Source organism: Mustelus asterias, chromosome 3 (assembly GCF_964213995.1).
Source record: "Mustelus asterias chromosome 3, sMusAst1.hap1.1, whole genome shotgun sequence".
NCBI classification, from domain to species: domain Eukaryota; kingdom Metazoa; phylum Chordata; class Chondrichthyes; order Carcharhiniformes; family Triakidae; genus Mustelus; species Mustelus asterias.
Genome location: NC_135803.1, coordinates 23,601,370 through 23,612,137, shown reverse-complemented (window position 1 = coordinate 23,612,137; position 10,768 = coordinate 23,601,370). Strand labels below are relative to the sequence as shown.

The 10,768-nt window shown below is 42.9% G+C and overlaps 1 non-coding gene across 1 annotated transcript; it reads left to right on the top strand.

Annotated features, from left to right (window-relative positions):
• Window positions 1–2,108: 2,108 nt before the first annotated feature.
• LOC144492024 (U2 spliceosomal RNA) lies at window positions 2,109–2,307 on the top strand. The gene has a single exon (XR_013497568.1). It is a non-coding gene; the product is annotated as a U2 spliceosomal RNA (small nuclear RNA).
• The last annotated feature ends 8,461 nt before the right edge of the window (window positions 2,308–10,768 follow it).

Here is a 10,768-nt window from a genome sequence, read left to right as displayed (position 1 = left end):
CCTAAGTTGTGCTGTAAACAATCCTCGTCTATAGACTCAGCACTGATAAACGGTGTGAACATGAGAACATTAGAAGTTTAGTTTTAAGGTTTATTTATTGTCACAAGTAGGCTTTCATTAACACTGCAATGAAGTTACAGTGAAAATCCCCTGGTCGCCACACTCTGGCACCTTTTCGGCTAAACTGAGGGAGAATTTAGCATGACCAATGCACCTAACTAGCACGTCTTTCAGACTGTGGGAGGAAACCGGAGCACCCAGAGGAAACCCGCACAGACACGGGGAGAATGTCCAGACTCCACACAGACAGTGATCCAAGCTGGGAATCGAACCCAGGTCCCTGGAGCTGTGAGACAGCAGTATTGTGCTACCGTGAAACAGGAGCAGAAAAAGATCAGATACCCCATTGAGCCTGCTCTGCCATTCAATGTAATCATGGCTGATCTTCAATTTAAACTCCACTTTCCTGCCTGCTCCCCACGTTCTTTGATTCCCTGACAGACCAATAAAATCTGTCTATCTCAGCCTTAAATATATTCAATGATGGAACCGCCACAACTCTTTTTGTGAAGACCATTTGGCCTCCTTCTGTACTGTAGGGATTCTATGATTCTCTGAAGTTGCAGAACTAAGCAAATAGTTACCCGCTTAACACTTAAAAGGTTAGGGTTAGTACAGTGAAAAATAAAGATTTGCATTTATGTAGCAACTTTCATGATCACCAGATTCCAAGTGCTTTGGAACCGATGAAGTGGTCACTGCTGTAATGTAAAGAGTAAATATTTTTAACAGCATAAGTGGTAATTACTGCCAAACTATATCTCTGGCCCAGAAAATATAATTTTATAAATGTGATATCTCATTCCCTCAGAACGTAATTAGTGTTGGAGCTTTTTGAAAAAAAATACACTGTTGTGACTTTTTCTGTCTCTTTTATCTTGCTTTCTTGATGTCATCTTTATTTCTCAATCTTTATTTTACTTTCTGCGCATGATTTAAATCTAATTTATTTTTTCCTTATTTAGACTTTGTGTCTCTCAATGGAGAATTATTAATCTGATTGGTTGAAGTACCATGGTGTTTCTTGTCCTGCTCACACACAACTCAGTTCCCTATAGAGGGCGGCACATTGTATCTGATGCCAGTTAGATTCCATGCAAAAGTTCATGGCGACACGATGGGTAGCTGTCAGCATTGTGAACGTCAACTGCAAAATCAAGGCTGGATTATTTTGAGTGGGGACTAAGTACATTGTTAGATTCTGAAGCAAAATCTTATGAATTTTTCACTGAAAAGTTAAATGCAGTATGCCCTTCAGAACTGCCAATCTTCTTTATTCTTTTCTAAGATAAATATACACATGACTTGACCTATTATTTGCTAAAGAATAAATCATGTTACCAACATTTTTTAAAGAATATTGCACAATCTAATTTTTGGGAATAAATTTGTACTTGCTTTGCAATCTGCTTATTTTTGTCTAACCAGGTTTTACTAAAGCTGATATTAAACTAAGAATCTTTTCTAAAACATGTATTTTCTTTTCCTTTTCCAATACTCAAATAAAAGTCCTGTTTACATTATTTGACTGGCACCGAGTTGCACTTTGTAGCTAGTTTGTTAGCTCCAGGATTAGATTTTACAATACTGTGTAGAGGTAGGGAGAACATCAAAAGCTGTTCCTACAGCATCTATTTACACAATGTTAATCATTTGTTCTACACTAACTCATAGCTCATTTCCCCTTTGTGCTACTCTTTGGTATTTACTGTCAGTCTACTTAACCAATGAATCTTTTTGTAAAACTTAACCAGATCAAGCACACTCTGATAATATGTGTGATTTACTGATATCAATTTCACAACATTGAATTAAACTTAGTAATCACAAAATTCTGGAGTATTGTGGGGAGAGGATGAGTAGCACAACGGGAATAGAGGGTAGGAATTTGGAGCAGAATTTGTTTCTACTTGAATTGTTACTTAAATTCGTCCAAACAGACATACAAACAAACAAATTAAGAGCAAGACGAGGTCACTCGAACCTACTCCGCCATTCAATAAGATCATAGCTGATCAGATTGTCACCTCCTGTCTACCCTTGATAACATCACTTCTCGGCCTTTTGGCTAAGATCAAGTGTAGCATCGATATGCCGTGCTTGGTTCAAGTCTTTAGGTTACATTTTAGCTTCATTTGAAGCAATTTTTAAAAGCGGCATCTCGGCCTTTTGGCTAAGATGCAAATGAGGTCAAGCCTTGGAGGAGGAGCTATGCCTACTCCAATCAGCTTGGATCATGTAGATCAAGCCCAAGACAGGAGGTGAGAACCCTGTCTTGTCAGCTTGGATCGGGAATGTCTCAACTTGTTGAGACTCTGAATTGGACTTGATTTGATTGAATTGGAATAAAAATACAAAAAAGCAACCCCTGATAACCTTTCACCTCCTTGGGGGGGAATCTAATGGAGGGTATGTCATCAACTCACTCCCCCTGACCCTGTCATAACATAGAAACATAGAAGATAGGAGCAGGAGGAGGCCATTTGGCCGTTCGAACCTGCTTTGCCATTCATCACGATCATGGCTGATTGTCCAACTCAATAGCCTAATCCTGCTTTTTCCCCATAGCCTTTGATCCCATTCACCCCAAGTGCTATATCCAGCCGCTCTTGAATAGATTCAATGTTTTGGCATCAACTACTTCCTGTGGGAATGAATTCCACAGGATCACCACTCTGGGTGAAGAAATGTCTCCTCACCTCCATCCTAAATGGTCTACCCTGAATCCTCAGACTGTGACCCCTGTTTCTGGACTCCCCCACCATCGGGAACATCCTCCCTGCATCTATCCTGTCTAGTCCTGTTAGAATTTTATAAGTCTCCATGAAATCCCCCCCTCATTCATCTGAACTCCAGCGAAAACAATCCTAACCTAGTCAATCTCTCCTCATACATCAGTCATACATCATGATACTTGGAAACAGGACTGGCAGAATACCAGACCACCTATTGTACTATCAGTGGTTGGTACGCCTACGTGAGACAGGCTGACTGCCACACTGGGTCTGTAGGTTACCCCTGCAATGTTGTATCAAGCCATCAATTGGTCTTAGAGAGTTGGTTGCGGGCAACATATTAAGGGAGCAACATTCAATTAAATATTGCATCCAGCATGGATAAACCACTCAACTGCTGGACAAGTTGGCACTGATTCTATAGGTATCCCAGCAGCACCATTAAAGGGAGAGGCGCCCAACTTCAACAAGTCAAATGATGCTATCTCTGGGTTTCAGGTAGTGCAAAGGTCATGTTGCATTTCTCCAAGGCTTCCGTAGTTTTGACTTGAATGGGGTTACCTTTCTGGAACTGGTGACCTGGGTGATCTTTAACCTCTCTAACTCATGTGTGCTGAGCGAATTGCTCTTGGTACTTTTCCAGCTGAGATGAGCTGACTCACAGCTACCAGGCACTGGATCTGGCTCATTCCTGGTTTTTGTGACTCATTTACTCAATGGAGAAAGCAGCTAAGTTGTTTGAAATCGCATTTCCTACATCTAGAATTATGGCTTGTGTTGGCTCCGATAGGGGAGCTACCTGCCTCGACTCTCCTCTTTTTCCCACTGTAGTAATCTTGTCATCCTACCACCGAGGCAGTCAACGCAGCAACCCCAACCGCCCCATCCTACTCCCTCGTCGAGCTGATCAGTAGATCCAACTGAAGGGTAATCTTCCGAACCTCCTTCCTCTCCAACATACTCCTCCCACCACAGATTCTCTAAACTCTCCCTGCCCCTCTCTGCATCTCCTTCCAGAATGTCCGTTCACAAACACAGCCCTTACAATCCAGGATTTTATTGTGGATTAAAGCATCAAACATCATCGCCTTGATAGGAACAAAGGGTGGTGACACCTTCCTAACTGAAGTAAACTCCCCAACTCATATTCACAACCAATCCCTCCAGCACGTCATCTTACACAGCCTCACTAGTCCCATACTATCAATCACAGGGAAGGCCATCTCTGAGCATTATTTTGTACTGTCCTCTACCCACATCCTGCTTCCCTCCCAACGCTATTTCCTTCAATATACGCCCCTGGAAAAATATTTCCCCAATTCGCTCGCAGCTACATTTTCAGAATCCCGATTGTGCAGCCTTTGGCACTCCATTCACCGTAACATTTCTGTAGCCCCCTATCTGTTCATCAACACTCTCGCCTTCACCTTCAAAGCCCATGTCTCCCTTAAAACCATTATTCTTTCTCACACTGGCTAATCCCACAGTAAAGGTTAGGCTGATTGGCTATGCTAAATTGGCATTAGTGTCAGGGGGATTAATAGGGTAAATATGTGGGGTTATAGGGATAGGGCCTGGGTGGGATTGTTATCGGCGCAGGCTCGATGGGCCAAATGGCCTCCTGTTGCACTGTACGGATTCTATAAATTTCCAATTTCTGCTCCCTCAAACCCAATGGGTGCCAACTTGAATGCAAATGACAGGCAACTGGTTTTGCAATACTCCACAAGATCTGGCTGTACCACGAAGTATTACCACATTCTGCTCCTATCTGCCAAAACTACTCATTATTCCAGGCTCATCATTCCATGGGCAAAGGGTTGGCTGTGAATATGGTTGGGGGGTTTATATCGAGGGAGAGATTAAGGGAGGGTAAGAGGGCAAAGGTAACCAGCCTGGCATCTTCCCTATATTGCAAACCATCTTCTTAAAACTCCTCTCCTCCACTCTCACCTCTAACATGTGCAAGGAACTCATGGACTTCTTGGTCACTTAAGATTTGGGACCATTCAATCAGCTGCCTATGTAATTTCCCTTCCCTTACTTCCCCCCTTGGTCCATTGAACCAAACTTCCTCCAAACTTGCCCCCTGCCTTGCACTCGTGTATCCTTTTCTAGTTTCCCCCCAATCTTTCCTTGTGCCCTCTCTAAGCTTCGCTTGTCCATGGGGCTTGGCTCCTGCTCACGACCCCATTTCCATCAAATACTGACCAACCTGCCCCTCTTCCTAGGGGTGGCACGTGGCACAGCGGTTAGCACTGCTGCCTCACAGATGCAGGTTCCCGGGTTCAATTCCGGCCTCGGATGACTGTGTGTGGAGTTTGCACAATCTCCCCGTGTCTGCGTGGGTTTCCTCCGGGCGCTCTGGTTTCCTCCCACAATCCACAGTCCCACAGATGTGCAGGTTAGGTTGATTGGCTGTGCTAAATTGACCCTAGTGTTCGGGGATTAACAGGGTAAATGTGTGGGGTTGCGGGAATAGGCCCTGGATGGGGTTGTGGTCGGTGCAGACTCGATGGGCCAAATGGCCTCCTTCTGTACTGTAGGGATTCTGTGATCCCTGGCTCCCTACTAGATGATATTATTAATGGTTCTCTCCTGCAATTTCTGTCTGTGAAAAGTACTGACCCCTCTCCAAACTCCCCGAGTGTGTTGTTGATTTTCAAATGCATGCCCATCTTTCCTGGAACTCCATGTTGAACTCCTTCAATCAGGTTTCTGCCCTGCCACAGAACAAGAACAGCTCTTATCAAAGTCACAAAGACATCCTGTGTGACTGTGACAAAGATAAACTATCTTTTCTCATTCTTCTTGACCTGTCTGCTGCCTTTGACATGGTTAACCACTCCATTGCTGTCCAGCTGGGTGGGACTGGCTGCATTCTTATTTATAAAGTTGGAGCCAGAGAATCACTTGCAATGGCTTCTCTTCCTGCTCCTGCAGTTACTAAAATGCCTTGCCCTCCAAAAATATATCCTTGGCCCCCTTCTCATCTACTTGAAGGGAAGGCAATGGGCTTAGTGGTATTATCACTAGCCTATTAATCCAGAAATTCAGTGAATGTTCTGGGGACCTGGGTTCGAATCCCACCACAGCAGATGATGGAATTTGAATTTAATAAAAAATCTGGTATTATGAATCTACTGATGACTATGAAACCGTTCCAATTGTCGGAAAAACCCATCTGGTTCACTAATGTCCTTCAAGGAAGTAAATCTGCTGTCCTACATGTGACTCCAGAGCCACAACAATGTGGTTGACTCTCAACAAGGTCACCATTGCTCTAAACTTGCCGAGATCCTTCTACATACCAGCAGGTGATGAGCCAACATTTTCCAGTGCACAGTCGCTCAATGCATCCAAGGGCAGATAGAGGTCCTGCACTGCAGGAAAGGAGACGTCATCATCTTCTCTCTAAACAGAGAGAAGAGGGAGGTTTAGGAACTAGGCTTTGTCAAGGTAACAGAATTCCCAATAGTGCAGGGAGCCACTGACTACATATGTGACTCTGTGAGCCCACATGTAAATGGGGATACATATTGGAACCACAAAAGATTGCAATCCATTAACATGCAGTTGCTTTGCGACCATCATGTCAATGAATGCTTTCTATCCTGACAGCAGCCACAATGCCTTAATACTGGGGCTGTCTGCCATTCCTGTCATCTTCAGGCCACAGAGGCTGTTTGCTTGGAGACAAGAGATACTCTTTATACAAAAGGTTCACTGCTCCCCCTCTCCACTTGGCTCATCAAGGACAACATCAAACTTTCTCTACAGGGAGCTAGTAAACCCTTTCCCCCAGGCCTGGCTGCAGCCCACTCTTGCCTGGCGTCTTAACACATGTATATCCTGACCCTACACCGACTTCTAAGGTATGTGCACAGTCAGTGCCCGAAATGGTAGTTGCAAGTGTTAGATCAAGTGAAGGTGCTTTCTCATTGGAGGTGTGGTGGAGCTTTCACCCAGCTTCCTAAAGGTGTAATGGCTGGTAAGGTGTGAAAGTGTGTGTGTCTGAAAGCTAAAATGCAAAAGGGAAAGGGCCTTGTGTTGAGGTGCAAAGCAAGAGAACCATACTCCGCGGCTTGTACATTACCATGTCATGCAAGAGAGAGAATGCCAGTATGTTGCACTGTGTTTGGGAGCTGAAGCAACGAGAAGTGGGTTTGAGGCTGCCATCACTGGGAGGAGTGTGAGAAGCTGAAGCAACGAGAAGTGGGTTTGAGGCTGCCATCACTGGGAGGAGTGTGAGAATGGGGTGGTGCACCTGAATGTTCAGGCTGAAACTTACTGTTGATGGGACTCTGGTGCATCGGGCAGCATAAGACGGTGGTGCAACAGGCAGAAGTTGTCATTTGAAAATGCAGTTACTGACCTTGACTACCCACGTGATCATTGAACTCATCACAACACTGCTGGTAGCTACCTGGGACTGGATTCTGGGAGTTGACCTCCATGCCTCCACCACCCTGGAACTTGGTCTCTTTTCTGCTGGTCCAAGGTCTCCAGTGCTGCATCAAAGAACTTCAGCATCCTCTCTCGTCTGTTGTTCTTAAGTGTCCTTCTCCTCACAACCACTTCCACGACAAGCAGTTAGCAGCAGCTTCCATCTAAAGAGTGTAGATCCCCTTAAAAATGGGTGAGATACCTTAAAGATGTGTTAGCCATGCACCAGCTGGGCACCCTATTGAGTATGCAGACCAGAGTGTTTACTTGGCTAAACACTACAATCATGGAAATGACACAGCAGCACAAAGTTTGCAAGCTGTCTGCCTCAATGTAATTGCGTATGGGTTAATTGCGAATTGTGACTCTAGCACCCACCAAAGGGAGAAAGTTTTTAGCTTATAAACTTCAATTAGTACCTAATGGGTTAAAATGCTAATATGTGAACAATTTCACATTGGGACAAATTTCCATCTCAGATTCGACACCTTACATTTGTACCAATCGAAAGCAAGTTTCTCATGCTCGAGTAACACAAGGTTTTGGCTTTTGTGTATAAATTTCACATTTTCAAGTTGCTTCTGACAATCATAGTGCAATACTTGCGATGATGTTTGTCTGATGCTATGTTGGCAATAATGGCATTTTTGCATTATTGTAGTTCCATTAATTCCCAACATAATTGTTGCACAGTTGATGCCAGTAACAAGCTTATGTTTTTAGATTTTCAACTATTCAGGATAAATGATGGATTTCAATTTTTTCCCCCAAGTCAGCTGCTTTTAAACCTTAATCGCTGGGTTGGATTCAGCGTGTCCCTGTTTTGACATTATAGCCAGGCAAGGTGTCCTGGGACGGCTCAGCATGCTCTTTCTCTTGTTTAGATTTGAAATATCTTTAATACTAACCTTTGTATCTATTGTTCTGTAGGTCAGCTTGCTGGAGGTAGGCTTAAAAATTGCCAGACCTGATATGTGCATTCTGAGACCAGGCTGCTGCTTTTTAGAATCAGCCCAGAGAAAGATGACACAGATCATTATCATGGTAGCAGAGAGGTATACAGACACTGATTTAAGGTTGCTTCCAAAATCTGATTCAAAATGTAAAATCACCTTAAGACGCACATTGACCTTCAAATGATCAATTGCTGCCAAATAGTTGGAACTGGGAAACAGCAGCTGCAGAAGAGATTCATCAAAAGCAAAGAAGGGAGAGAGCAGCATTGGCAGAAGACCTATAACCAGGTCACTTGTTCTGAGCCATAAAATAACTTTAAAAGGAGCATTTCGTCTTTAAATTAGGAGACATAAGAATCATTCACAAGAGTGAATACTTATAGTTACTGTTGGTTTAGTTCCTGATTCAATTTTATCACTTTGATTTTTGCGGGGTTTGGAAAATGCGAACAATGATAGCTTTCATGCAGAATATTGAGCACTTTACAGCTTTTTAATCTGATTCCTTATTTACAGTTAATTAACGGTTTAGTGTTCTGTACCTTTTTAATTCAATTTCCATAAAGCAATATTTTGAATCCACAAAGGCATTCATCAAACTCCAGGCCACTTAAATAATGATTTTAAAAATTAGTTGCTGAAAGACAAATGGAACAGGCTTTTGAGAAATAGTCAGGTTTGGGTTAAGTGGCAAGTAACATTTGTGCCACACACAGGGTTCAATGACATCTCCAACGAGATCATCAAAGCATTTTCCTTTGAAAGTCAATGGCATTACCACTGCTGAATCCCCAACCATACTGTATTGTGGTTTTCTATCAAGTTAGAAACCACCTGCCCCATGCTCATTATGCTTTAGACTCTCATAGCTAGCAGAGAAGCAGTCAAGCTCTAAAGATGGAAGCATTAAATGTGGAAAGTCCAAACAACCTGCAGCATAGATTGGTTAGATATAAAAACTTGTGTGTCACTGTTTCATTTTTGTTTTCATAATGAAGTTGCACATTAGAAAAAATGTGTTGGCCCTGTGTAACTCAACAGGAAGGCTGCACAATTCAACTTCAAGCTTCACCAATGCCTGCTGGCAGTACTGTTCAATACCGTTAACCACAGTGCTAATGTCCACAGGGAGACTTAACCAGTGACCATAATCTCTGATGTCCCTACAACTCAACACTACATGGTTTGTATCATCCGTCAATCATGCCAAGCATGTTAACATTTCAAGCCTTTCAGTTAAAATGGGCAATGTGGGCTCTTTTCAGAGAAAGTGCCCAGAATGCACAATCTCCTTCTGCATAATTATATGCCCCATTGACAGTGTGCAATTAGTCTTAACAACATTTCAAATTGTTTTTTTTGTGTCTGATCTGTAAATACCAGTTTGGGCAGATGCCCTCCAACCTGCCCAAAGTGTTCCTTCTGCAAAAATAGAAGCATTTTCAGTTTCTCCAGGGGAAGAGATGAATGAGAAGAATGACTGGATGCCACCCAATTTCACCAATCATTGGCCTATTCCAATATCATAAACTCTGCTTTTCATTGTTACTTAATTATGGTCCCACCAGATAATTTATTGAAATGTAATTAAAAGTTTATTTATTAGTCACAAGTAAGGCTTACATTAACACTGCAATGAAGTTACTGTGAAATTCCCCTGGAATTTTGGCGCCTGTTCGGGTCAATGCACCTAACCAGCACGTCTTTCAGAATGTGGGAGAAAATGTGGGAATTAAAATGTGGGATTAAAACTCCAAAATAAAAAAAAGGCCTCAGATTTTGAAATCCAAAGATGTACGGGTTAGGTTGATTGGCTATGCTAAAATTGCCCTTAGTGCCCTGAGATGCGTAGGTTAGAGGGATTAGTGGGTAAAATATGTAGGGATGTGGGGGTAGGGCCTAGGTGGGATTGTGGTCGGTGCAGACTCGATGGGCCGATTGGCCTCTTTCTGTACTGTAGGGTTTCTTTGATTTTATGATTTAGAAGGCAAAAGGAATCTAGTGTCCATTCTCTTAAAATGATAGCATGCCTTAACATCTGGTCACCTTGGAGGTATTTCGAACAGCTTTTGTACCTTACAGATGTGACACAACGAGACTACCCAAAAACCACTCAGCAGATTTTCCATAATCTGACTTCTGGATTTTCTGGGGTAAAAAAAGAGGAGGAAGAGGAGGAAAACACAATTTTTAAAAAATGTACTGCAGCTGAATCCCAATAGCATGGTTTGCTTACAGTCTGGTACATGGAGATGTTTAGCTGTTAACAGTCTGTTCTTTGAATGTCACCACTCAGGCAGACCTATGGCAGGTGATCTTATTTGTTCAGGTTAATTCGAAGCTAATTTTTATTTTTAAAGTTTATTTATTATTGTCACAAGTAGGCTTACATTAACACTGCAATGAAGTTACTGTGAAAATCCCCTAGTCGCCGCACTCCGGCACCTGTTCGGGTACACTGAGGGAGAATTTAGCATGGCCAATGCACCTAACCAGCATGTCTTTCGGACTGTGGGAGAAAACCGGAGCACCTGGAGGAAAGCCACACAGAAATGGGGAGAATATGCAAAC